The following is a 27,720-nucleotide window of genomic DNA, read 5'->3' on the forward strand; positions in this document are numbered from 1 at the left end:
TTTCAGGCGGGCAGTGCAGAACAGCTCTGGTCTCTGTCGTGTTGTCCGGTGTGCCATGTTCCCTAGTGTGTCTTTGGGGTCCCTTTTGCCTTCCCACCTCAATCCCCTCAGCACAAGCATGATGTGTTGTGTTTTATGTCCCCCTGTTTGTCACGTTCTGTGTCACGGGTGTGTGCACACATTTGTGCTGGAGCTGTTCTGCCCTGCCGCATGGCCTGCTGCCGTAGTAAAAATTCCAGAAGTAGAAATCTTGACGCAGAAATATTTAATCAAATATAAAAAAATATGAATAAAAAGATATAAAAATTATGAAAAACTACTCGCATCAGATCTAATATAGAATATAAATTTAGTTTTAAATAGACATTGGTAAAGATAAATGTGTAAGTAAGCAATATACATTAAATATACATTATAAATACAAATATGAATATAAAAATTGAACATTAGGATAAAACCTATTTAAATTTTGTTTAAAATAAAGGGTTGGGGTCTTTTTTAGTCGTATTGTGTTAGAGGCAGGGTTTTTATTTTAAATAATATGAGTGTAGATATTATTGTCATATATTTCTAAATATTGAGATATACAAACAAGATATAAATATATATAAACACAAAATACAAAGAAACACAAATAACAGGAAGAGATGTAATGAAGAATACAAATAACAGTATACATAAGTATACATTTTAAATGTACATGTGAATATGGACCTGAAAAATAGAATTTTAAAAAATATTTAAATACACTTTAGAAAAAAGGGGTTCTTTTTGGCTTTAATTTGGATGGAGGTAAAGGTTTTATTTTAAATAATCCAAGTGTTACAGAAGTAAAAATCGTAACAGAAATATATACTTACTATGTAAAAATATGTATAAAAATACAAAAATACGTTTAAGTTTTAGGGATATATGCAATATGGAATAGAAATGTATTTATAAAAAGAAATGTATAAATGGACAGTGTACATCAATATACATTGTAAATAGAAATGTGAATGTTAATATGAAAAAATATTTAAAAAAAAACTTAAATATTTTTAAAATAAATTGATGTCTTTTTGTGGTTTTTTTTTTTTTTTTTTTTCTTGTGTAGTGTTTTTGTTTTGTCTTTTATCCTATTAGATTAGAGGCAGATGGTTTTTTTTCCCTCTTCCCGGTTGTTTTGGGGCATTTATTTCAGAGCAGTTTTCGGCAGGGGTCGCCCCTGTTCTTTATTGCCGCCTTCGCTTCTGCAGCCCCGAGGCGCGCTGCGCCCCCGGCTGGGGCGGGCGGCAGTGCTGCCGCCTTGTGGGCAGAGCGCGGTACTGCAGCCGTGCACCGAGAGGCCGCCAGCTTGGGAGTGGCGCGTGGCTGATGTCACGGAGTTTTGGTTGACCTTCTCAAGATGGCGGTGAAAAGGGCGGGGAAGTGGAGGACTGGGTGGGTGTAGCTGGACTGCCTGCACGGAATACCGACGTCATTGCGGCCCCGACGGATTTTTTTGTGGCGTTTCATGTGTACTCAAGACATGCTGTGGGCTCAGGGGCGCCGCGGGCAAGCGTATTTTGGCGGGTTTGTTACAGGCATCTGGGTAAATGCCTCGCTGTGCTGGGGTCCTCTCGCGTCCACTTTCCTGCCCTGAGGCAGCCGAGCCGGGCTGAATTGTTCCGAAGAGCCGAGTGTGGCCAGAAACAGCCTACTTGAACCGAAGAGCCGAGCGTGGCCGGAAACAGCCAACTTGAACCGAAGAGCCGAGCGTGGCCGGAAACAGCCAACTTGAACCGAAGAGCCGAGCGTGGCCGGAAACAGCCAACTTGAACCGAAGAGCCGAGCGTGGCCGGAAACAGCCAACTTGAACCGAAGAGCCGAGCGTGGCCGGAAACAGCCAACTTGAACCGAAGAGCCCAGTGCAGCCGAAAATAGCCGAGTTTACACGAAGAGCCGATGATAGACGACTGGAACCGATAGCAGACTGTAGCCGACTTGAGCCGCATTTAGACAACGTGCCGAATACGACCGAATTTAGCCGAAGAGCTGAACTGAAACGAGTTTAGACCAAGAGCCGAACCAAGCCGCATTCAGCCGAGTTTAAACAGAACTGAATGACGGCGAAGTGCTGTGCCTGCAGTGCGCCGGTGCAGACGGCAGGGGGCGCTGTATAAAGTATAAAATATCAACTATCGATAAGAAGGGATAAAAGCTCTCTGTCAAGTGCAGCAGTAGAAAATTTCAGGCTCCCAGGGAATGAATAGTTTTCTTTAAATCATTTTCGTTTAAGAGTTTTTTTTACTCCCAGGTAGCCTGAAAGTTACTACTGCTGCTTTTTTATTCTAAAGCTAGAAAGGAAAACCAAGATTAGAAATGCAGAGAGAGAAAGAGAGAGAGAAAGAAAGAAAGAAAGAAAGACAGACAGACAAAAAAACCCAAAAACTAGAAGGGCAAGGAGAAACCTAGGAAAAAGAAAAACAAAAGAAAAAAAAACCAAAAAAAAAACCCACAGAAAAAAACCTCGGGATGGGTGAGGAAACCCCCCCCCCCCCCCCCCCGAAAAATCCAAGATGGGCAAGAAAAATCCCAGAAATACCACAGAAAAAAAAACAGGAAAAAAACAAAATAAAGACAAAACCAAAAATACCCATAAAACAACATCAAGGGCAAGAAAAAAACACAGAAGAAAACCTCAAGATGGGCATGAAAAAGCCCAGAAAAAAAAAAAAAAAACAAAAAAAACCAGAAAAATATGTAAGAAAGGCAGAGGAAAAAAAAAAACACAGAAAAAAACCAAGAGGGGCAAGAAAAATCCCTGAAAACAGACCAGAGAAAAATCCCAAGATGGGTAAGAAAAAAAATCACAACAAAAAACCAAGATGGGGAAGAAAAAATCCAGAAAAGAAAAACCCAGGAAAAAAAAAAAACAAAAAAACTGAAAAAAAAAACTCAAGGGGGCAAGGAAAAACCAGAAAAAACACCAAGATCGGCAAGAAGAATCCCAGGAAAAAAATGCTGAATGGACCAGAAAAAACCCCGGGAAAACCAGGAAAAAAAAAAACAGGGAAAAAAACAAGAAAAAAAACCCCAAGATGGGCAAGAAAAAACCCAGAAAACACCCACAGAAAACCAAGGAAAAAACCCCAAGATGGGCGAGAAAACTCCCAGGAAAAAAAAACAAGATAGCCCAGAGAAAAACCTTAAAAAACCAAGAAAAAAAAAAAAAAAAAACAGAAAAAAAAACTGGAAAAAAACCCAAGGATGGGCAAGAGCAATCCAGGAAAAAACTCAGAAAAAATCCCCCAAGATGGGCAAGAAGCAATCTGGAAATAACCCCCCAAGACTGGCAAGAAAAAAAAAACAGAAAAAACGCCAAGATGGGCAAGAAAAAACTGTCGTAAAAGGTGCCGTAAAGCGCGACTGTCGTAAAAGGTGCCGTAAAGCGCGACTGTCGTAAAAGGTGCCGTAAAGCGCGACTGTCGTAAAGAGTGCCGTAAAGCGCGACTGTCGTAAAAGGTGCCGTAAAGCGCGACTGTCGTAAAGACTGCCGTAAAGCGCGACTGTCGTAAAGGGTGCCGTAAAGCAAAGCTGTTGCAAAGACTGCTGTGAAGTGCGACTGTCGCAAAAGGTGCCGTAAAGCGCGACTGTCGCAAAAGGTGCCGTAAAGCGCGACTGCCGTAAAGACTGCCGTAAAGCGCGACTGTCGTAAAAGGCGACGCCGCAGCGCTGTGCCTGCAGTGCGCCTGTGCAGACGGCAGGGAGCGCTGTGCCTGCAGTGCGCCCATGCACACGGCAGGGGGCGCTGTATAAAGTATAAAATATCAACTATCTATAAGAAGGAATAAAAGCTCTATATCAGGGTCAGCAGTAGAAAATTTCAGGCTCCCAGGGAATAACTCGTTTTCTTTAAATCATTTTCGTTTTGGAGTTTTTTTAATCCCAGGTAGCTTGAAAGTTACTACTGCTGCTCTTTTATTCTAAAGCTAGAAAGGAAAACCAAGATTAGAAATGCAGGGAAAGAAAGAAAGAAAAAGAATAAAAGAAAATAAGGAAAGGAAATGAAATGAAAGGAAGAAAGAAGGAAGGACAGGAAGGGAGGAAGGAAGACAGACAAAAAACCCAAAAACGAGGAGGGCAAGGAGAAACCTAGGGGAAAAAAAAACAAAACAAAAAAGAAAACGAAAAAGAAAAAAAAAAAAAAAAAACAACAAAAAACAAACCCACATAAAAAAAAAACTCGAGATGGGTGAGAAACCTCCCCTCCCCGAAAAATCCAAGATGGGCAAGAAAAATCCCAGAAATACCACAGAAAAAAAAAAAAACAGGAAAAAAACAAAATAAAGAAAACAAAAAAAAAAAAAAAAACAAAAAAAAACCAAAAACAAGAACAAGATGGGCAAGAAAAAAACGCAGAAGAAAACCCCAAGATGGGCATGAAAAAGTCCAGAATAAACCCCCAAGATGGGGGAGAAAAATCCCAGGAAAAAAAAAAATAAAAAGAAACAGAAAAAACCGTAAGAAAGGCAGAGAAAAAAAAAAAAAAACCCACAAAAGAACCCAAGATGGGCAAGAAAAATCCCTGAAAACAGACCAGAGAAAAACCCCAAAGTGGGCAAGAAATAAAATCAGAACAAAAAACCAAGATGGGGAAGAAAAAATCCAGAAAAGAAAAAAAAAAAGGCCAAGAAAAACCCAGGGAAAAAAAAAAAACAACAAAAAACAAAAAACACCTGAAAAAAAAAACCCAAAGGGGGGCAAGGAAAAACCAAAAAAAACCCCAACAAGATGGGCAAGAAGAAATGAAGAAAAAACCCCAAGAAATGCCAGAAAAAAATCAAGGAAAAAGGGAGTAAAAGCCCCAAGAAACAAGGCAAGAAAGAGTGGCAATAAAGGCCACAAAAACTCAAGACAAAAAAAACCAAAAACAAGATATGCCAGAAAAAGGTACGAAAATGGTTCTGCCAGGTGCGATCAAGGTGAGCGGGTTCAGTTTCAGGTCCAGGAGATGAGCAAGTGTCAGATTAGTTTGGGGCACTGCTGTGCAATGCAGCTGTGACAGGATTTATGTTTAAATATAGTTTAAATAAATTGGGGATTGTTTGGCTTTTGTTGGGGTATGGGCTGGAGATTTCATAAAAAATATAAAACTAGAAATCCAAATATACCATATATATATGTCGATATCAATAAATATTTAATACATATAAATATAAGTAAAAGAAATCTATTGTGTCAAAAGAAAATATCTATTATTATATAAAAAGGTATTCTCTCCAATATATATAATATCTATAAATATAACAAATGAAAATTACAAATATAGATGTGAATAGAATTATGACAAACAAAATTATTTTTAAACTTTTAAATGTGTTTTAAATAAAGGGGTGTCTTAGCTTTTTATTTCATTAGAGGCAGGGTTTTATTTTAAATAATATAAGTACTATAGAAATGTAAATTGATACACAGAAATATATAATAAATATATAGAGATACAAAAATATAATACCAAACTATGAATAGAAATAGAAATCTATGTAACTAACATGAAGAGATGCAATATATAATATAATTTTTATTATACAGTAATATAAATTCTAAATATACATGCGACTATAAATATGAAAAATATATGATGGGGCCTCAGATCAGCACCAGGTGTGTGTGAGGATGATGGGGGCTCGGAGCAGCCCAGGTGTGAGCTGTTAGGATGATGGGGGCTCGGAGCAGCCCAGGTGTGAGTGTGAGGATGATGGGGGCTCAGATCAGCACCAGGTGTGAGTGTGAGGATGATGAGGGGCCAGGACGAGGCTGTTTTAGGGGGAGGCTTTGCCTCAGCTCCCTTTTGCATGGAACTGCTGAGTGGAGGGGTTTATGGGCCGCTCCCGGCGCTGTCTCATGGAAGGACTGCGAGAGCTTCCCACAGGGTCGGGGGGACACCTGGATCCGCGCTTGGGTACGTGGAGCATCGCTTAAAGGAGGTGCCGAGGGACAAATCTTTGTGCCGGGGAGCAGCAGCCGAACAGGTGAGCCCGTGTGGGTTTGGAGCGGGGAATTTTCTCCTTCCCCTTTGCAATTTCATCTTGCTAGTCCCTCCCCGGTTCCCCAGGAACAAAAATGGAGCTTATGAAGACAAAAGGAATTAAGGAGAAGGAAGCAGCTCCTCTTCTTTTATTGTCTGCGTTTGACCTGAGGGGATCCCTCTTGACTTGTGGATTTAAGGGTGTTGATTGCAGGAAAAGCTGCCTTTTCCAGGCTGTTAGGGGTATCCCGGGGGTGACAGGGAATCCTTGCGTTCTATTCTAAGGGGAATGGGAAAAGTATTCTTGTGGCATTATGGGTTTGATTTGAAGGCAGCCCACCCCATTTTCATCACCCTCGGGTTTAAATGGAGGGGGCAGCCCTTGTGTCCCTCCTTTTGAAGGGTTTGAATGGAGGTTGAAATCGCCCTTTCCCATCAGTCGAAGGCTTTCATTTGGGGAGCGCCCCTTCTTTTCTGCTCTCCTAGGGGGTGAAATTTTAGGGGAGAACGCATTTCTTTGCCCTTGTTGAAGTGAGGTGCGCCCCGTCTGCGGTTTCGGGGTTGGCTTGCGGGAAGCCGCAGCTCCGGCAGCGTTTGCAGGGCTGCAATGGGGCTGTGCCGCTGCATTGGAGGGCGCTTCTCGTGCCCGCGGCCCGGCCCGGAACGTTCCGGCTCGGGAGCGCTGCTGGCACGGCCCGGGCAGCTGCCGGGGCGCACGGGGGATTCGGCGCGGCCGGGCCGGCCAAGGGCGGCAGTGGCGGAGCCGCGCCGGTGCGAGCCGCGCGGAGCCGAGGGGAGCCGGGCCGGGCCGGCCAAGGGCGGCAGAGGCGGCGCGGGCGCTGCTGCGCCGGCCCGGGCGGTGCCGGCCGCTCCGTCCGCTCCGGGCGCGGGGCTCGGGCGCCGCCGGTAGCCCCGGGCCCGGTGCCGGCCCCGCCGGGCAGGGGCAGCGGGCGGGGCTCCCCGGGGCGGCGCCGGCCCCGCGTGCCGGAGCAGCCGCCGCAGGAGCCGCTTTCCTGCCGGGAGCCGCGCTCCGTCCGGGGCCGGCAGCGAGCGCGGGGTTCGGCCGCACCAGGTTCGGCGGTGCCGTGGCTCGGAGGCGCTTTGGAGGCTGGGTGGCATCGCTGGGTTTGGTTTGCAGCGGGTGTCCGCTAAGGGATACGGTGTTCTTCCTGAGGGGCACGGTTCTCGGTGCCGGTAGGGATGATAATGGTTTGTTTTGGATTGGGTTTTGTAGTCGGATTTTTTTTTTTTTTTTCCCGGGTATTATGTTTAGAAGGGAGCGCAGTGGTTTTTACAGGTCGTAGCGTGAAGCAGCGGTTCGCATTTTAATTCTGTTGCGGTGGCTTTTATTAGCGTGAGTGTGTAGTGTTTGTTTTGGGGGGCTTGAGGTAGCGTCCTGTCGTTCATAGCAGCGGGTTTTTAATCTTTATAATTGCATGTGTGTTTATCGTCTTCCAGGGCTTTTATTTGTTTGGTTTATTTGATTGTAGTGTATGTTTTATGGCTACGGGTAATTTGGGGGACATTGTTTATGGTTACGTTTGTCTTTAGTCTTTGTGTTTGTTTCTAGGTGGTATTTTTATTTTGATAGCTTGAGGCACTATGGGTTTATTCAGTTGGGAATAATTTTTTGGTTGCAGATTTAAGTTTATCTGGTTTTTGGTATTATTCCTGTTGTTGGTTTCTTTATTTTCTTGTTGTTGTTGTTGTTGTCTTTTAATGTATTTGAGTATTGTTTATCAGGGTTTTCTTTGGGAACATGGGTATTTATATGGTGGGTTTTTAAAGTATTTATTTATTTGGGTAGTTAATTTCTTAGTTTTTAGTGGTTGAGATGTTTTTCCATTTTGTTAATTAGTTCAGGTTTTAAAGTTATTTTTACAGAGGATTGTTTATTCCTTGAGTTAGTGTAGAGGTAGAATTTTGTTGGGTTTTTTTTTTTAGTAACGTCATTCAGGGTGAGTGGCACTGGCTTGAGTTTAGTAGATTGGTTTGACTTTTTTTTAGTACTTTTTGTAATTTGCTGTGTGTGTTTCTATAGGATTTTCTTTTATTTTGGTTCCATTTTTCTGTCGTGATGAGAATTGTTATTGAAAAGAGTGTTCTTTGTTTTTTTGCTGACACTTGTTTGGCTGTTGGAGGTATCTTGATGTTTTTGGAAGACATTGGTGGGAATTTGACGCTGTTTGTTTTGTCGTTTCATTTAGGAATTGGATTTTAAATATGCAATTATGACTCTAACTATATTGAAACAAAAGAAATAGATGTGTAGCAATGGGAATGAGCCAATTTTATTTTTATATATTCGGTCAATTTTTAAAATTTAACATGTAACATAAGTCATTATATGTTACAATAAGTTATTCTAATTTTAATAGAGTATTGTGTATGTTTATAGATATATGAATAGAGAATATAAATGTAAATACAACCCAAACAAAAATACAAATATATAAATGTATTGCAACTATATGCAGATATATAAAAAATTAATATTAAATTGTAAATGTAAAATAACATAAATTGATACAATATATAATACAAGTAATACTGCATATTATATTTTATGAAAATATATTTTATTTTATGAAAAATATTATCGGAAATGGATATAAAATAGATATAAATACGGATGTGATATATCTATCTATCTATATCTATCATTTGTTGTATATTATGATAAATATTAATATAAAGAAATATTTAGGTAGTTTAAAATAATGGATGGTTTTGTTTTTTCTTTGCCAAAGCAGGGGTTTTCGTGTAAAAATTACAAATACAAATAATATAAAGGTAGAAATATAAGTATAGAAATATATCATAAACACATTAAAGATTTATATAAAAATTAGAAATATAAGGAAAAATAAGTTGTAGCAGTAGATATGGTAAATAATTTAAAAAATATTTCCCGTATATTTTTTGAATAAGGTGCATATTATATATAGTTATTAATATAATGCATCAATATAAACGATAAATATATATAAAATATCAACTATCTGTAAGAAGGAATAAAAGCTCTATGTCACGTGCAGCAGTAGAAAATTTCAGGCTCCCAGGGAATAAATAGTTTTCTTTAAATCATTTTCGTTTTGGATTTTTTTTTTTTTTACTCTCGGGTAGCCTGAAAGTTTCTACTGCTGCTTTTTTATTCTAAAGGTGGAAAGGTAAACCAAGATTAGAAATACAAGAAAGGGGAAGGGAAAGGGAAGGGAAAGGGAAGGGAAAGGGAAGGGAAAGGGAAAGGAAAGGAAAGGAAAGGAAAGGAAAGGAAAGGAAAGGAAAGGAAAGGAAAGGAAAGGAAAGGAAAGGAAAGGAAAGGAAAGGAAAGGAAAGGAAAGGAAAGGAAAGGAAAGGAAAGGAAAGGAAAGGAAAGGAAAGGAAAGGAAAGGAAAGGAAAGGAAAGGAAAGGGGAAGGAAAGGAAAGGGGAAGGGAAGGGGAAGGGAAGTGGTGAAAAACAGAGTGAAAAAAGTAAAAAGAGTTGGAGGGAAAAAGAGAGGGCATTGGAGAGGAGCGGTGCTGCCTCAGGTCCTTCCCAGCCCTGGGGCGAAGGACCTGTTTGATGCCCAGGAGGGACTGCAGCTCCCGGTGGCGGGGGACGGAGCGGTGGCTGTCAGCCCGAGACTACAACTCCCGGCAGGCCATGCTGCTGGCGCGGCGTGTGACGCAACGGCTGACGCGGCACATGAGTGGCTGGCGTGCCAGGCGGCCGCGCGGGGCTGTGCGCGCGCAGCTGCCGGCGCCTCTCCCGCGCGGGACAGCGACGCTGGAGGGGCGCAGCCTCCGTCTGGCCGCCCGCCCGGAGCTGAGCAGCGCGGAAGGAGCGTCCGCCCGGTTCCTCGGCCGCACTCAGCGGTGCCGGGGGCGGGGGCGCTGCCGCCCGCCGATGGCGGAGGGCGAGGCGGTGCTTTGCTGCCGCGGGCCGGGAGCTGCAGGAGCCGCCCCGGGCGAGCGGCGCCGGGCGCTGCCGCGGTCCCGGTGGGGCGGCCGCCCTCGGGCTGGCGGAGGCGCCGGAGGAGTCCCCGAGCTGCAGCCGTCTCCCTCGGGCTGCTGCCGGTGCTGCGGGCGGAGGCGGCTCCGCCGCGTGTTGGGCGCTGCGAGCAGGGAGCGCTGCGGTATCGCCGGCATGACGGGGTTGCTGCCTGCGTTAGTGCTCGTGGCTCTTTGTGCCGTGACAGCGGATGGAGCGGCGCTGAGCGGTAAAGCCAGAGATGGCCGGGAGAATGCCCAGCGCAGGGAGCGGGCGGGCTGTATGCTTCGGATGGCACAGGTGCGAGCTGCAAAGTCACCCCCCCTTCCGCCCCTGCCCTCCCGAGCCCCAGGGAAAATGCTTTCCAGCATTGTCGAGCTTCTGAAAGACAAAACTTGTGATCTGACACTTGCATCCAGAAAAGGTTTCTGTCTAGATTAGCAAATGCCTCAATTGTTCTTGGTTACATCCCATGACCGGTTTTAGGCAGCGACTTTATAATGCTTTTAGGATTTTCTTGTACAATGGTGAGAAAATAGGCAGGTCTGATAGTGGTTTCACTTTTTGTTCTACTTCACGTTCCGTAAGATTCTTTTATGCAAGCACTTGTTTTAAAATTCTACTGTAAGCGTTTATGGTTCACTTTTTTTTTCTTTGCAGCACCCGTGACTTTTTTTTCCCTCTAAATCAGGAGTAAATATAGCTGAGTAAAATTACCTTGATTTTCTTCCTTCTTTTTTAACTGAATTGTTTTTATTAAAAATCCTATTTGAATATGTAGAAAAAGTGGGGATGTCTTGTAATATATCGTAGCTTTTCTTGTTTACAGGATACTCAGAAAATATGTCTCCCTTAGAGTCCCACAGAAACGTTCTCAGTGCGATCTCTATCAAGGTATGTATTTACAAGTAAGTGGTCTCTTTAGATATTGGCCTGTGAATTACCTTTTCCTGTAATACAGAGCTTGCGTTCTGTGGGTTATGATAAAGCTGTAAAACATGTCAAAATGGTTTTGCAAGTCTGAATCGTTGAAGGCAGCAAGAAGTGGATTTAGAGCCTGTTCTTGAGCAGACAAAGGGAAAAAGTGTGGCTTTGATGCTGAACTTGTCATTTTTCATTTGACTTGTCTTGCATTATTTAAGAGTAGAGAGAACTAGAAAAAGAGAGAAATCGAATTGGTTCTTGAGCACTCCTCAAATGCTCACCATGATCCAGTGTAGAGCCGAAGGGAAGGGTGATGGAACAGAGCTCTGTGCTTTAGAAGGAAATAAATTTAAAGCTGACCTCCGCACAGAGTCTCACTAACTTCTGTGGTTTTAAAATACAAGATAAGTTTAGGAAGTGTTGGAAGTTAGTGTTTTGGGAAAGAAATGGCAGTTCCACAGAACATTCCATTGAACAGAGGCTCTGGGAACGATTCATGTTGTAAGTGCTGTCACTGCAATCAGTTGGTGGTTCAGCCTTGAAACGTGCACCTGGCCTTCTATAAAGCACTGTTTTGTTTGCCTTTCAGTGCTATGAGTCTTGATCAATTGGAGAAGAGCCCAAGAGAAATTTTTCATCCCTTGATATAAAAGGTAGGAAGTGACTTTTTTGGTTTGGTTCTTTTTCTTTATTATTTTCTGGAAATAAAAGTAATTAAGTATAGGTACTACTGGTTTGTTTCTTCCAGTAGCAGGTGATAATAATAGTAGTAGTACTAGTAAAAATCATAATAGAAATAATAACAATAGTAATGTAATACTACTTAAACTGTCTTTATCCATTGGACTGGCCATTTCAAATCAAAACTTCTAAACACAAATCAAACCATCATCCTTGTAGAATCTTTCACAGCAGTGGGCTAAAGATCCTGGTTTTGTTGACAGCATTTATTGGTTCTGGAAGAACAAGAGGGAAGTACAAGCCTAACTACTTCTAGCTCACAGACCCGTCCAGTGAACCCAGCTTTGTGTTTTGGTGGGCTTGTGATGACTTTGAAATCAATTGCTCATTCCAGTAAAAAAAATTCATGTTTTTTTGAACGTGACAGCAGAAATAACTTTAGGCACCAACTGAATAATAATAGATCACCAGTTTAAGTTAAAAATTCATGCTATACTATCAAAATTTAAAGGTAAATTATTATGTATTAGGTGATGGTATAAAGTGTATGTTCTAATGTGTAATGCAAAGATACATACGTACCTGAAAGTCCTTAGAGGAAACAAATTTTTATGTCTGCTGTTTGATTATTTACCATACGATATTTGGTTTCATTTCCCAGGAATCAGTGAATTTTAACTTTGGAGTCCCCTATGCTAAGGATGCTCAGCTTACAGGTGATGAAATGTTCAGTAATGGTGAGTTTTTCACCTTCTCTTTAATTGCTATGCTGATCTGAATAAGAAAAAAAAAAAACAAAAGCAAGGGAAAAAAAAGGATGGTTTATTATCTTTTACGCTGTTATGTTTGTTTCCTCAGTATTTGCTGCAGCTCTGCTTACCCAAGCTTTGGGTTCCTTCTGTCCCACTGGGAGTTGCCCAATTTGGTTGCATCTGGTGAAATTCACCCTGAGACCTTACAGAACCAGCTCCAACTACATGAGAGCCATTTGCAGTTCTCTCCAGACGCCTGGAGAATGGGCGACGTTTCTGAGGATCCGGCGAGCGTGCTTCTGTCAAAACTCAGTCTGTGAAATTCCTGGGGAAAACCCTTCTGTGTCCTGAAGGGTTCAAACTCTGGTGAGGATCCAGTTATCAGGTGCTCACCTGGATGGTTCCAGCTGCCAAAGGTAACACTTGTACTCTTGCCCTGTAGTTTACATCTATTGTATTTTTGTTATTTTGCAAGATTTTTTGTCTTTGCAAAATACTGTGCATTTCACTCTTTGGAACCTCTCAGATGGTTCTTTGGTGCAGCACCACCCCAGGGGACACTTGGCTGCTGTCCTGAAGGGGTTGGTGGCTAGAATTGTAAATCCTGGAGAGTTTGTGAGTCTTCTGTCCCCAGGGAGGTGTCATGCTTTGTTTACTTTTGTTCTGTTGGTTAGGCGCTGCTTCTCGTTGCAAGTATGAATTTCAAACTGCCCTGTTCTTATTTTAACTGTTTTCCTGGTTCTCTCCGCCCGGCAGGGAAAGACTCTCGTGTCCTTGTCGTCGGGCTCGGTGCTGTCCAAGAAGATACGGGGACTAAAAAAATCATAAGAAGCAAAATACGACTGCAGGGAAAAGAAGCTGGAGAGAACAGAAGGTGATATTGTTATCCTTACCCTGTATTAGAGACATCCGCTGCGCTTTGATGCTGGCAGCTGCCAGGGGCTTGTTAGCTCTTTGTAGGCAGGTGTAGGTGTTCACTTGTAGTTTTTTTCTCTGGACAAGTCAATTCAAACTTTGCTAAGCTTATATTTGCAGATTACTCTCTAGCACAGTCCAGCATGACATTTTTGAATGTTGTAAAAATACCATGTTACTTGGAAATTGCTAATGAAGAGAAGCTTTAGGGGAAGATAAGATTTCAGGGTTGGAAGATGTGAGAAGAATTTTGTGGGGACGTTAGACTGAAGTAAAGCACACTTGAAGCTGGACTGGCACGCTGGCAGGTCCCCTATTAAACAGTAGTGCTGAGATTAGCCTGGGGGTTGCCCGTTGTTTCTGTAGAAATCAATGTTTCCTGGTCTTCAGAGGGAAGCTGCTTTGAAAAGCTGGAAGGTGCAGCATGCTGACAATCCCCGTGCTTTGGATTAAAAGTAGATTTCAGAAGGGTCCTAAGCTTTTGTCTTTTCCTAGAAGTCGATGTAATCCTATCGAGGAGTTTTTAATTCTGTGTTGCCATGTCATCCATCAGAGCCCTGTTGTACTAATCTTCATACAAGTACAAAGCAACAAATCAGACCCTGTCCCAACCACTTAGAGCCCAGAACACGATTTCCTCGGGCTGCCATTTGTGTGCCATCGGTACTCACCGTGGAAGGGAGCTGGGGATTGTTGCAGCTGTTGGGAACGAACTGCTTCTCGTCACACAGAAATGGAATTGGGACGACGCCTCGGCCAGCCCCTCTGTGCCATCGTCTCCTGAATCTGCAGCAGAGCAGTTCCAGTCCATCCGGGCACGTGTAATCCAGTTCCTGATGATCTGAGCACACAGAGCAGCGCTCAGCTGCTGTGGGGGGCTCAGGGAGGGCAGAGTGTGCATTGTCATCTTCCTGAACCTACAGACAAATCAAAGTGAGAAGCCACAGCGTGGAAATCAGTCACATATATGCTAAATAAAACTTGCAGATTTTTTTAAGAATTGTTGTTGCTTGTTCTTTGTTGTGCTTCAGTGCTTAGAAAACCTCCCTTTAAAATCAGTTAAATTCATCAGTTGAACCTTTGTTTGCAGACCTTCACTGAGCAGAATTCATTGCTGACTCAGTGCACGCTGTGCCGGCCTCCCGGGAGTGTGAGGAGCTCATGTGTGCTACTTTTTGCTTTAGGACGCTCTAAGGTATTTATTCCTTTTGGGATACATGATGAGAATTCCCAAGAGAGGTAGTTATAAAGTATGACATCGGGAAAAAACCTGTGTGGTTGGAATGTTGTTGCTGTCAAAAGTTAATTTTTTTTTAGCCAGTAGTTAGCTTTTTGCTTTATTTTTGTGGTATCAGTATTTTATTGTTTAAAAAATTGCTTCAAAATAACTTCTGTGGCTGGCCATCAGTACCTTGTTCAGATTTGCCTATTTGCTTGTAGCTAAAATGTTCACGTCTTGTTTATCATTCTATTTAAGAAACTGCTGCCCAGCCAACTAATAACTGAATATCTATCTGTCTGGGACATGGGGAGAGGATTTAGGTAATATCTTTGTTTCCAGAAAAGAGTTGTAGTGTAGTTTCTAAATAGAGGAGAAGAGGGTGAAGACTCTGGGCTCTGATGCCGTTGGGGCACCCCAAGGTCCCCAGGAGAGGGAGCCCCACTGGGGTGCAGGAGCAGATGTGTTCTCATGTAATATAGAATAAATTATAAATATAAATATGAAAATTATAAATATGAAAATATTTTTTAAAATCGTTACATAAAGCAGGCTTTTTTTATTTGTCAATAGGCAGGGTTTTGATTATAAAAATTATAAATACAAATAATATGAAGGTAGAAATGTAAGTATAGGAATATATCATAAATAAATACAGATATATATATATATATAAAAAGTTTAAAAACAAGAAAAAATTAGTTGTAGCAGTAGATATGATACATAAATAATAATTTAAATCCATTTCTAGAATTTTATGTATATTATATGTAATTAATAATACACTGCATCAAAAGAAACTAACTATAAATGTGCGTATAATTATACTAAGTATAAAAATATTTCAATATCGTTTGAAAGAAGGTGGTTTTTTGTATTTATTTGGCTAGAGATGGGGGTTTTATTTTGAATAAAAGAAATATTATAGAAATATAAATCTAAATATAGAAATATACAGTCAATATAGAAAGATATTTATAAAAACACGAACGAACGACGCCGCCTTCGGCCGAATGCAACGAGCTCAGCCGAACCAAGGCGAGACCGGCCGAACCTGACGGCCTCGAGCGAACCGAGGCCAGGCTTGCGAGGCTGCCTGAACCGAGCCGAGCTCAGCCGAACCGAGCCCGCTGCTCTCGTGCGCGCTAATTAGCGCGAGCGCGGTCACAGCCTAATGAGCTCCTGCGGCACGCCGCGCTCCCGATCGTGTCCGTGCGATGGCCGGGCCGCCCGCGGGACGCGGCAGCAGGAGAGCCCCGAGCCGGGCGAGTTTAACGTGAGGCGCCGCCGCTTGCCCGCTCTCAGGGAGCCGAGCGGAGTCGCGTCGAGCGCACTGAGCGGCTCCGAGTTCGGCCGAAGCGAGGCGAGCCGAGCTGCGCCGAACGTACAGAGCGGCTCCGAGTTCCGCCGAAGCGAGGCGAGCCGAGCCGCGCCGAGTGCGCTGAGCGGCTCCGAGTTCTGCCGAAGCGAGTCGAGCCGCGCCGAGCGCAGAGAGCGGCTCCGAGTTCGGCCGAAGCGCAGAGAGCAGAGCCGCGCTGAAGAGGCGAGTACAGCCGAATGCAGCCGACAATAGCCGAGTTTAGCCGAGCAGCTGTGAGCCTTGAGGTGAGCGTGCATCATTGCCGGTTTGGGATTGAGTGAAATGCACTAAGGAAACCAGCTTTGGGGAGGGAGGCAGGGAAATCCTCTCTTAACGTTTACCAATTCTTCCGTCAAACTCATCACGGCAGCACAGCGTGAAGACTGAAAGTGTAAGAAGATGTGGAGGGAAACAGAGAATCTGACAGGAGCATGGAATGCACAAGTGCACGAATTTTGCTTTTTGCTTGGATGTAAATTCAGAAGTTTTAAGGAATTTGGGAAGAAGAAGGGACATTTCAGAAGAAGAAGTTGTTGTTGTTACAGTCCTGGCAAAATCTTTTGTTCTAGCTAATAAAAGAAGTTAGTTTAAAAAACAAAAAAAAAAAAAAAGTGGTTTTTTTTTCTTCACTGTTATATTCATTGGTGGTATATGGTGTGTTGTTTTATTTCTTGGTGTTATTAACTCTGTGTAAATTGTTTTTTGCGTGAAGCTAACTTTGGATGGGTTGTTTTGTATTTGAGGTAGGATTAATTTCAATAGGTTTCTTTCATAGACTTCTGATAGGTATTACTGGGATTTTGGTTTTGTTTACTGTATGCATAAACATAGAGATTTGGTAGGGCCAGCTGGGCTGCTGGAGTTTTGGGTGTGAATTTATTAGATGGCTTTTGTTAAACACAGAATAATTATAGAAGGTAACAGCAAATTACTCAATTACCCAATTTATCCAGCTAAGTAACCTTACCACAAAGTTTTATATCTTGCCAGTTTTCTGTTCTTCTGCTCCAAGTAGTTGTTGCAAAAAAGAAAGTACTGCTATTTTTCTGAAGAACTTTCTTCTCTAACAAGCCCTTTACTCCCCTTGAATCTGAGTCAGAGCTAAACAGCTGCAGCTGCTCTGAGGGCTTGGTGGGATTAGCTCCCTCCCTTTTCCTGGGTGGCATGGGAACGAGAGGCGGGCACCACCAGGGGTTATTAACCCCAGCCGTGGCTGAGGGGCTTCATACCCTGTCTGGGATGTGTTGGGGTAAGAGCTCTCCTCCCATTTCAGCGAAGAGGCTCTTTCATCTCGTCTCAGCTTGTTTTCAGCAGGTGTTGCTGGCCATCTAAAGCACAGAGGCTTGGAAGATTCTGTGAAGAAAACAGCATAGAACACAGGGAATGTTTAGATTTGTGATTTTGGGTTTTGTGTTTAGGGGTGGTAAGGTGCCTTTGTAATTTTTGGTTTTGCTCTGTTTTTTTTTTTTTTTTTTTTTTTTTTTTTTTTTTTTTTTTTTTTTTTTTAATTGAGGAGTGAGACTCCCTGAAATACCAAGCTGTGTCAAGCACAACAAATTTTCAGCAGATTCATGATGTCTTAAGAGGGATCTGCCCAGTGTCCAAGATGATGTTTGAGACTGAGGCTTCTGATGAGTTGAGGATTGTGATGGGGAGAGGGAGGGTGAGCACGTGTCCAGTTAGGAGTTATTGTGGATGGAGGGAGGTTTGCAGGCAGCAGGGTGAGAAAGGGTGTTTATTTGTTTATTTGAGGGCCCCCCCACACAAGGCTGTTCAGAAGCCTAGCAGAGGCATTCCCGTGTGTTACAGCACACAAGGTCATCCACTGCACTCACAGCAATGCCATTTAACTTTGCCTTTCTCTTACCCAGGTGCCACCCCTAATGAAGGCCACAGCCTTGGAATCAGGATGAAGCTGGAGCCTGAGGGAGCCAGGCACACTCAGGAAAGGGCAAGTAGCTGACTTGCAGGGATTTGGCCCGCGTAACTCTGGATCACACTTTGGTTTCGGTTTACTTTATTGTAGCTGACCAAGAGGCTCCTCGGCACTCATGAGGCCCTCGGAGGCAGACTCATTTCAGGTGCAACGTGGATCCACGTCACCGATCATCCAAAAGATAAGTCGGGGGCCATGGCCTGGAGATGAGTGAATAGTGGGTTGGGAGTTCTTGGGGCAGATTTAAAAATGAGCAGAGGGAAAGGCAATCTTGTCCAAGGGCCTCTTAGGACAGCTAAAGGGAGAGGCTCTACTTTTGATGGCAGCTTTCAGGCGGGCAGTGCAGAACAGCTCCGGTGTGCGTCGTGTTGTCCGGTGTGCCGTGTTCCCTAGTGTGTCTTTGGGGTCCCTTTTGCCCTCTTCCCTCGAGGCCCCCACCACAAGCATGATGTGTCGTGTTTCACGTCCCCCTGTTTGTCACGTTCTGTGTCACGGGTGTCTGCAGGTATTTGTGCCGGAGCTGTTCTGCCCTGCTGCATGGCGTGCTTCAGTAGGACAAACCATGGGGAGTTGGAATTTGTGACGTGGGCTGTACTTGGGCTCTAGCTGCTCTTCCTAGATTGACATAAGGTGTTTGCAGCTTGTGAGTTACCCTGGTGGTGTTTGACATATGTTCTAGCTTTCTTTCAGGTGTAGCTGCATTCCAGGTGTCGCAGAGGGTCAGGGTTAGGAGGTGCCGGGCCTTCTTAGGAGCGCGGTGAGTAGCAGAGTGGTGGGGTTTTGGCCGATGCGGTGCCAAGGTCAGGCACTGATGTTTGGTTCTCTTTAATCTAGCTGTTTGAGAGACACCAGCCCGGTGCCAGCAGGACCTTCCCAGCTGACGAGGTGGCCTTTCTATGCACCTGAGACAGACTGGCATCCCCAGATGTCTGAGAGATAAGTAGAGGGCTGTGACCCACAGAGGGGATGAAGGCATGGTGCTGGTTTGGGAATTACTGGCAGGGGTTTTTGGGTCCGATTTGGAGGTGGGGGGTGTTCATGAAGTGGCCCCTTAGGCCCCATACAAGCCACGTCTCACTTTTGATCCCAGTGCTGAGGAGCGCAGGGCAGAGCAGTCCCGGTGTGTCTCGTGTCATGTGTCTGTTGTGCATTATGTGTTGTTTGTGTATGCAATGTCTTTTACCTTAGGGGGGCCTGTCATAAACCTTGGCATCCTTGTTAGCATCTGTGATCACTGCATTCCCTGGCCTGGCATCCAGGCCACAGAACTTTTGACTGGGGAGCTCAGACAGGCATCAGACTCTCTTCTCTCTTTGGAAGCATCCAGTCAGGTGTCTTGTCAGGTCTTGTTCTGAGCTGTACGGACAGCTGTGCCCCACCTGGATCCATTGTGGTGGAGTAGGACTTGTAAGAATGTGAGGGCAGGCAGAGGATTCTGAGCATAGGATTCCTAGGCATCGATCTTTGCTGTTCTTGGAATAAATCCTTCAGTTAGCATCTTCTTCCTCCAGGGTTCTCTGAGCCTCATCAGCTGACCGTCAGTTTGAACTCAGTCATCTCCTTTTGCATTCTCTCAGTCCTTGCAGCCATTTTCCTTGCCAAGAGATTTCTGTTCCTGTTGTGTCCCTGTTGTCTGTCCTGTCCTGCCTGTCCTGATTCACGGGTGTCAGCACACGTATGTGCCGGAGCTGCTCTGCCCTGCCGCACAGCCTGGTGCGATAGGAGAGGGCCCGGGGACTTGGAATGTGTAATGTGGGGTGTAGTTGGACTCTAGGTGGGATTTGTAGATGGACACAGGATATCTGGAGCTCCTCAGTTATCCTGCAACAGTTTGACTCTTGTCCTACCTTTTTTTTCAGATTGAGATGGATTGAATCGGTGCCAGAGGGCCCCATCCCGTTGAGGGGATTGCCCCGAGCAGGTGAGGCCCCATTTGTCTCTGCAGCAGAAGTGTGTATGGTGACTGTGTTACAGCACTGTTCTTTGTCTTTCTTTTTAGGAAGTCAATCTGGATACCAGCAGCCAAGGTGAGCAGTGGAGAGAAATGGTTCTTATTGCTCAGCTCTCAAGAACAACAATTTTTCAGCAGATGGATCATGTCGCAAGAGAGGTCTGCCCAGTGTCAAGGATGATGTTTGAGATTGAAGCTTCAGGTGAGTTGAGGGTTGTGCATGGGAGAGAGAGGGTGATCAGGTATCCATTTAGGAGTTCTTGGGAGGGGGTTTGCAGGCAGCAGGGTGAGAAAGGGTGTTTATTTGTTTATTTGAGGGCCCCCCCACACAAGGCTGTTCAGAAGCCTAGCAGAGGCATTCCCGTGTGTTACAGCACACAAGGTCATCCACTGCACTCACAGCAATGCCATTTAACTTTGCCTTTCTCTTACCCAGGTGCCACCCCTAATGAAGGCCACAGCCTTGGAATCAGGATGAAGCTGGAGCCTGAGGGAGCCAGGCACACTCAGGAAAGGGCAAGTAGCTGACTTGCAGGGATTTGGCCCGCGTAACTCTGGATCACACTTTGGTTTCGGTTTACTTTATTGTAGCTGACCAAGAGGCTCCTCGGCACTCATGAGGCCCTCGGAGGCAGACTCATTTCAGGTGCAACGTGGATCCACGTCACCGATCATCCAAAAGATAAGTCGGGGGCCATGGCCTGGAGATGAGTGAATAGTGGGTTGGGAGTTCTTGGGGCAGATTTAAAAATGAGCAGAGGGAAAGGCAATCTTGTCCAAGGGCCTCTTAGGACAGCTAAAGGGAGAGGCTCTACTTTTGATGGCAGCTTTCAGGCGGGCAGTGCAGAACAGCTCCGGTGTGCGTCGTGTTGTCCGGTGTGCCGTGTTCCCTAGTGTGTCTTTGGGGTCCCTTTTGCCCTCTTCCCTCGAGGCCCCCACCACAAGCATGATGTGTCGTGTTTCACGTCCCCCTGTTTGTCACGTTCTGTGTCACGGGTGTCTGCAGGTATTTGTGCCGGAGCTGTTCTGCCCTGCTGCATGGCGTGCTTCAGTAGGACAAACCATGGGGAGTTGGAATTTGTGACGTGGGCTGTACTTGGGCTCTAGCTGCTCTTCCTAGATTGACATAAGGTGTTTGCAGCTTGTGAGTTACCCTGGTGGTGTTTGACATATGTTCTAGCTTTCTTTCAGGTGTAGCTGCATTCCAGGTGTCGCAGAGGGTCAGGGTTAGGAGGTGCCGGGCCTTCTTAGGAGCGCGGTGAGTAGCAGAGTGGTGGGGTTTTGGCCGATGCGGTGCCAAGGTCAGGCACTGATGTTTGGTTCTCTTTAATCTAGCTGTTTGAGAGACACCAGCCCGGTGCCAGCAGGACCTTCCCAGCTGACGAGGTGGCCTTTCTATGCACCTGAGACAGACTGGCATCCCCAGATGTCTGAGAGATAAGTAGAGGGCTGTGACCCACAGAGGGGATGAAGGCATGGTGCTGGTTTGGGAATTACTGGCAGGGGTTTTTGGGTCCGATTTGGAGGTGGGGGGTGTTCATGAAGTGGCCCCTTAGGCCCCATACAAGCCACGTCTCACTTTTGATCCCAGTGCTGAGGAGCGCAGGGCAGAGCAGTCCCGGTGTGTCTCGTGTCATGTGTCTGTTGTGCATTATGTGTTGTTTGTGTATGCAATGTCTTTTACCTTAGGGGGGCCTGTCATAAACCTTGGCATCCTTGTTAGCATCTGTGATCACTGCATTCCCTGGCCTGGCATCCAGGCCACAGAACTTTTGACTGGGGAGCTCAGACAGGCATCAGACTCTCTTCTCTCTTTGGAAGCATCCAGTCAGGTGTCTTGTCAGGTCTTGTTCTGAGCTGTACGGACAGCTGTGCCCCACCTGGATCCATTGTGGTGGAGTAGGACTTGTAAGAATGTGAGGGCAGGCAGAGGATTCTGAGCATAGGATTCCTAGGCATCGATCTTTGCTGTTCTTGGAATAAATCCTTCAGTTAGCATCTTCTTCCTCCAGGGTTCTCTGAGCCTCATCAGCTGACCGTCAGTTTGAACTCAGTCATCTCCTTTTGCATTCTCTCAGTCCTTGCAGCCATTTTCCTTGCCAAGAGATTTCTGTTCCTGTTGTGTCCCTGTTGTCTGTCCTGTCCTGCCTGTCCTGATTCACGGGTGTCAGCACACGTATGTGCCGGAGCTGCTCTGCCCTGCCGCACAGCCTGGTGCGATAGGAGAGGGCCCGGGGACTTGGAATGTGTAATGTGGGGTGTAGTTGGACTCTAGGTGGGATTTGTAGATGGACACAGGATATCTGGAGCTCCTCAGTTATCCTGCAACAGTTTGACTCTTGTCCTACCTTTTTTTTCAGATTGAGATGGATTGAATCGGTGCCAGAGGGCCCCATCCCGTTGAGGGGATTGCCCCGAGCAGGTGAGGCCCCATTTGTCTCTGCAGCAGAAGTGTGTATGGTGACTGTGTTACAGCACTGTTCTTTGTCTTTCTTTTTAGGAAGTCAATCTGGATACCAGCAGCCAAGGTGAGCAGTGGAGAGAAATGGTTCTTATTGCTCAGCTCTCAAGAACAACAATTTTTCAGCAGATGGATCATGTCGCAAGAGAGGTCTGCCCAGTGTCAAGGATGATGTTTGAGATTGAAGCTTCAGGTGAGTTGAGGGTTGTGCATGGGAGAGAGAGGGTGATCAGGTATCCATTTAGGAGTTCTTGGGAGGGGGTTTGCAGGCAGCAGGGTGAGAAAGGGTGTTTATTTGTTTATTTGAGGGCCCCCCCACACAAGGCTGTTCAGAAGCCTAGCAGAGGCATTCCCGTGTGTTACAGCACACAAGGTCATCCACTGCACTCACAGCAATGCCATTTAACTTTGCCTTTCTCTTACCCAGGTGCCACCCCTAATGAAGGCCACAGCCTTGGAATCAGGATGAAGCTGGAGCCTGCGGGAGCCAGGCACACTCAGGAAAGGGCAAGTAGCTGACTTGCAGGGATTTGGCCCGCGTAACTCTGGATCACACTTTGGTTTCGGTTTACTTTATTGTAGCTGACCAAGAGGCTCCTCGGCACTCATGAGGCCCTCGGAGGCAGACTCATTTCAGGTGCAACGTGGATCCACGTCACCGATCATCCAAAAGATAAGTCGGGGGCCATGGCCTGGAGATGAGTGAATAGTGGGTTGGGAGTTCTTGGGGCAGATTTAAAAATGAGCAGAGGGAAAGGCAATCTTGTCCAAGGGCCTCTTAGGACAGCTAAAGGGAGAGGCTCTACTTTTGATGGCAGCTTTCAGGCGGGCAGTGCAGAACAGCTCCGGTGTGCGTCGTGTTGTCCGGTGTGCCGTGTTCCCTAGTGTGTCTTTGGGGTCCCTTTTGCCCTCTTCCCTCGAGGCCCCCACCACAAGCATGATGTGTCGTGTTTCACGTCCCCCTGTTTGTCACGTTCTGTGTCACGGGTGTCTGCAGGTGTTTGTGCCGGAGCTGTTCTGCCCTGCTGCATGGCGTGCTTCAGTAGGACAAACCATGGGGAGTTGGAATTTGTAATGTGGGGTGTACTTGGGCTCTAGATGGGATTTGTCGATGGACAAATGATTTCTGGAGCTCTTAAGTTATCCTTCAACTGTCTGCCTCCTTTCCTAACTTTTTTTTCAGATGCACCTCCTGAGATGACTACAGTAGTGCTGGAGGTTCCATCTTCTCAAAGGGTATAGGGTTCAAGAATTCATCTTGCAGAGAGTTATATCAAGTCCTGGCTTGTATTGTATGTACCTATCTTGACTTGTACACGTGTGTACTTACACAGCATGTAAGTGTGTCGCCTTATATGGTGTATGCTTACACCCTGTGTACACTTGCACTGTTTTCCTCAGCTTATATATTGTGTGTACTTACATTGTGCCATTTATGATCGGAGCTGCCCTGCCCTGGCACGTAGTCACAGTTAGGTAGAACATTTATCAAAATTTTACTGGTCATCTGTGTTCTATGGGATTTTGGGTACAAAATTTATCGGTCCCGAGCGGGGACAAGTCCTGGCTGTCAGATAGCCACTCATTGACCCTTCCTGTCATCTCACAGGTCCCCGAGCCTGCTGATTTCCCCAGAATCTACCATTTGACGTCAGGGAGCAGCAGCCAGAAGATGTGTTACAGCACTTTCTTCTGCGTCTCGAGTAAGGGATGCAGTGAGCGTGTAAATGGAAAGAGTGTGTGAGCGTGTGTGAGAGCATGTGACTGTGTCTGTGTCTGCTCGTCTCTGCATGTGTGAGCACATGCTGACTGGATTTAAGCTTGTGTGTGTGACTTGTGCTTTCCAGGTTTTGCAACTCATTGTTAAATTTAGAATAAAAAATCCCCAGCTGGGTTACATTGTATGTTCTGACATGGTATGTACCTATGTTGGCTTAAAACCCAGAAAAACAGACGAAGATAGGCAAGAAAAAACCCAGGAAAAAACCCCAAGATGGGTGAGAAAAAACCCAGAAAAATACCCCGATGCTGGGCAAGAAGAAACCTAGAGAAAAACCTGAAAATGGGCAAGAAAAAAAACCAGAAAAAAACAGGAAAAAACCCTGAAGGTGGGCAAGAAAAAACCCAGAAAAAAACCCAGAAGAAAATTCCAACAAGGGCAAGAAAAGACCCAGAAAACACCCAGAAAAAATCGCAACCAAAGTATAAATATAGAAATGTGTTTCAAATATATGCAGATAAATAATTTAACAATTCTTTATATAAAATATAAAATAACATAAATCAACACAATCCGTAATACTGCATATATCTTATTATAGTGTATTATAGGATATTGATATAAAATAGATTATTTATGTGTATCGTATCTTATTTATATAGTTTGTTATATATTACACCATATTGATATACTGTATGTTTTTTTAAGTAGTTTAAAATAAACGGGGATTTTGTTTTTTATTTGGCAAAAGCAAGTGTTTTAGTATAAAAATTATGAATACAAATAATATAAAGCTAGAAATCTAAGTATAGAAATAGACAATAAATAGCTAAAAGTTAATATAAAAATTAAAAATATGTACCATATCTACTGCTACAACTTACAGATTAATTCTTTTTTAACTTATTTTTTCTTATATTATGTGAATAGGATACATATTATATATTATTATATTCACATTTATGTTTATATTTAAGCATTATATTAGTCATGCAAGCTATAAATATAAAAACAGTTCAATATAGTTTAAAAGAATAGAGCTTTTTATTTCTTTAGTTAGGATGGGATTTTTATTTTAAACAATAAAAGCATGATAGAAATGTAATTTCAAACATAGAAATATACAATCGATATAGAAAGATATTTATCAAACCAGAAAATATAAGTAAATATAAATAATAGGAACAGACAGAATATGTTATATAAATTACATGCTACATCAATGTCCACTGTAAAGATGCATGTGAAATTTTATATTTCTATTTTTCTTATTTATATTATGTAAACATGGCTTTAAATCAAGGGGGCTTGTTTGGTTCTGGTCGGGTAAGAGGCAGGTTTTTGGCATTTATTTCAGAGCAGTTTTTGTTGGGGGTCGCCCCTGTTATTTTTTGCCGCCTTCTCTGCCCGCAGCCCTGAGGCGCGCTGCGCCCCTGGCTGGGGCGGGCGGCAGTGCTGCCGCTTTGTGGGCAGAGCGCGGTACTGCAGCTCTCAGCCGCCAGGCAGCCGAGAGCCCGCCATGTTGGGAGTGGCGAGTTGCGGATGTCACGGAGTTTTTCTTGACCTTCTCAAGATGGCGGCGACAAGGGCTGGGAAGTCGAGGACCCGGCTCGGTCTAATCGGCTGCCTGCATGGAACACCGACGCCAGGGCGGCCCCGACGGCTTTTCATGTGGCATTTTTAGTGTCTAAGACACGGACTATGTGGTCAGCAGCGCTGCGGGCGTCCGTATTTAGGCGGGTTGCTGACAGGCATCTGCCTAATCGCCTATCTCTTCCGAGGGTCCTCTTTCACTCGCCAGCTTGGGAAGGGCACGTCGTGAATGTCGCGGACTTTCTTTGACCTTCTCAGGATGGCGGCGAAATGGGCGGGGAAATCGCACACCCCTGTAAATCTGCCCCCCTGTGGCCACAGAGCGGGATCGCATCCCCCGAGCCAGCGCCCTGCCCCTCGCCGCTGAGTGCCGGGGGCGGGGCAAGGACGCCGCTGCCGAGCGAGGGAAGGGCGAGGGGCGGGAGCTTGCGGTGGTCGGGCCAGGGTCTGTAAATGGCGGGGACGGGGGAAGGACATTCGGGAGTGCAAAGGGACGCGATGGCCGAGAAGAATGGCCGCGGCGGGGGGGGCCCGGCGGGACCGGTTTCGGCGGGCGGCGGAGGTGCGGTCGTAGCGCTCCGGGGCAGCGGACGGGGGCAGGCGAGCGGCATCGGAACAGGGCGGCAGCCCCCGAGCCCGCGCCCGCCCCGCTCCAGGCTCTGGGAGCGACCGCGGGCCGGACAATCCCGGCGGGGCGGCCCCGGGCAGGCGGCGGAGCGGGGCCGTGGCGCTCCCCGCCCTCGCTGCCGACAGCTTTGGAAGGTCGGGCCGGGCGCCCGTCCCGTCCCGTCCCGCCGCGTCCCGGTCTCTGTAAACTCCTCTCTGCCTTTGCAGGTCTGTGCTGGACAGTGGGAGAAAGGTCCGTGCTGGTTGCTGTGTCCTCGGTGAGCAGAGAGCTCTGACCTTGGCCGCATGGGCTGCTGAGTGCTGGAACAATGGGGATGCGCTTTTATTTATTTAGTGACCTTTACAGATTTATTCCCCTGTTTCAGGTGAGCGTGCATCATTGCCGGTTTGGGATTGAGTGAAATGCGCTGAGGAACCCAGTTCTGGGGAGGGAGGGAAATCCTCTCTTAACATTTACCAAAATCTTTTGTCAACTCATCACGGCAGGACAGCGTGAAGACTGAAAATGTAAGAAGATGTGGAGGGAAACAGAGAATCTGACAGTAGCATCGAACGTACAAGTGCACGAATTTTGCTTTTTTGCTTGGATTTAAACTCCGAAGTTGTAAGGAATTTGGGAATGAGAAGGGACCTTTCAGAAGAAGAAGGAGTTGTTGTTACAGTCCTGGCAAAAGCCTTTGTTCTAGCTAATAAAAGAAGTTAGTGAAGAAAAAAAAACACTTTTTTTTCTTTTTGTTTTTTAAACTATTATATTAATTGGTCGTATATGGTGTGTTGTTCTATTTCTTGCTGTTATTAACTCTGTGTAGATTGTTTTTTGAGTGAAGCTGACTTTGGATGGGTTGGTTTGTATTTGAGGTAGGAGTAATTTCAATAGGTTTCTTTCATAGACTTCTGATAGGTATTACTGCGATTTTGGTTTTGTTTACTGTATGTATAAACCTAGAGCTTTGGTAGGGCCAGCTGGGCTGCTGGAGTTTTGGGTGTGAATTTATTAGAGGGCTTTTGTTAAATGCAGTTTTTAATTTTTGAAATGTTTTTCAATGTAGTGGTTTTAAGGTGGTTTTTAAGAACTCGTTGTATTGTTTTATGTTGTTTGTAGTTGGTGTATGATAAGGGATGTGGTGTGACTTTTTGGACGCTATGGTTTTGGTGTTCCTAAGTTCTGATTTCTTTCTGGTTTGATAGTTTTTTTTATTTATATTTTTTGGGACAGGGGCATTTATATGGTGGGGTGTTATAGGCAATATTTTTTTAATTTAGTTCGTGGTATTTTTTAGTATTTTAATAATTTAGATTTTTTATTTTCATGGTTTTAATATTTTTTTAATTTTGTCAAATAGCTTTTATAGATTATATGTTATTATTTGTGCATAAAGGTAGAGGTTTTTTTTTAGTAATGTTTAGGGTCAGTTGTACAGTTTTGAGTGTAGTGAGTTGCTTTGCTTGAATTTTTACTGGGCGTTTTTATTAGCAGCTGTGTCATTTTCAAGGTGTATTTGGGTGTTTGAGATATTGGTGTAGGAGGCAGTTTATGATGAGAATGTGCGGAGGTTTAGGGCTACTTTCAAATCCCACTATCAGTTATTTACAGTTTGGTTTATTTCAGTTTTTA

The 27,720-nt window shown here is 44.8% G+C and overlaps 2 long non-coding RNA genes across 4 annotated transcripts; both read left to right on the forward strand.

The window, feature by feature from the left end:
• The first annotated feature begins 10,031 nt into the window (after nt 1-10,031).
• LOC134433541 (uncharacterized) lies at nt 10,032-14,238 on the forward strand. 2 transcript variants are annotated; one of them, XR_010031614.1, is made up of 7 exons: nt 10,032-10,266; nt 10,796-10,860; nt 11,480-11,543; nt 12,233-12,308; nt 12,430-12,739; nt 13,080-13,197; nt 13,858-14,238. It is a non-coding gene; the product is annotated as an uncharacterized LOC134433541 (long non-coding RNA). The 2 variants fall into 2 exon arrangements; XR_010031615.1 differs by having other exon boundaries at nt 12,430-12,689.
• Nucleotides 14,239-25,834: 11,596 nt separating this feature from the next.
• Nucleotides 25,835-26,816, forward strand: LOC134433543 (uncharacterized). 2 transcript variants are annotated; one of them, XR_010031616.1, is made up of 3 exons: nt 25,835-25,923; nt 26,313-26,470; nt 26,592-26,816. It is a non-coding gene; the product is annotated as an uncharacterized LOC134433543 (long non-coding RNA). The 2 variants fall into 2 exon arrangements; XR_010031617.1 differs by lacking the exon at nt 25,835-25,923 and adding an exon at nt 25,955-26,040.
• The last annotated feature ends 904 nt before the right edge of the window (nt 26,817-27,720 follow it).

Source organism: Melospiza melodia, unplaced genomic scaffold (assembly GCF_035770615.1).
Source record: "Melospiza melodia melodia isolate bMelMel2 unplaced genomic scaffold, bMelMel2.pri scaffold_199, whole genome shotgun sequence".
NCBI classification, from domain to species: domain Eukaryota; kingdom Metazoa; phylum Chordata; class Aves; order Passeriformes; family Passerellidae; genus Melospiza; species Melospiza melodia.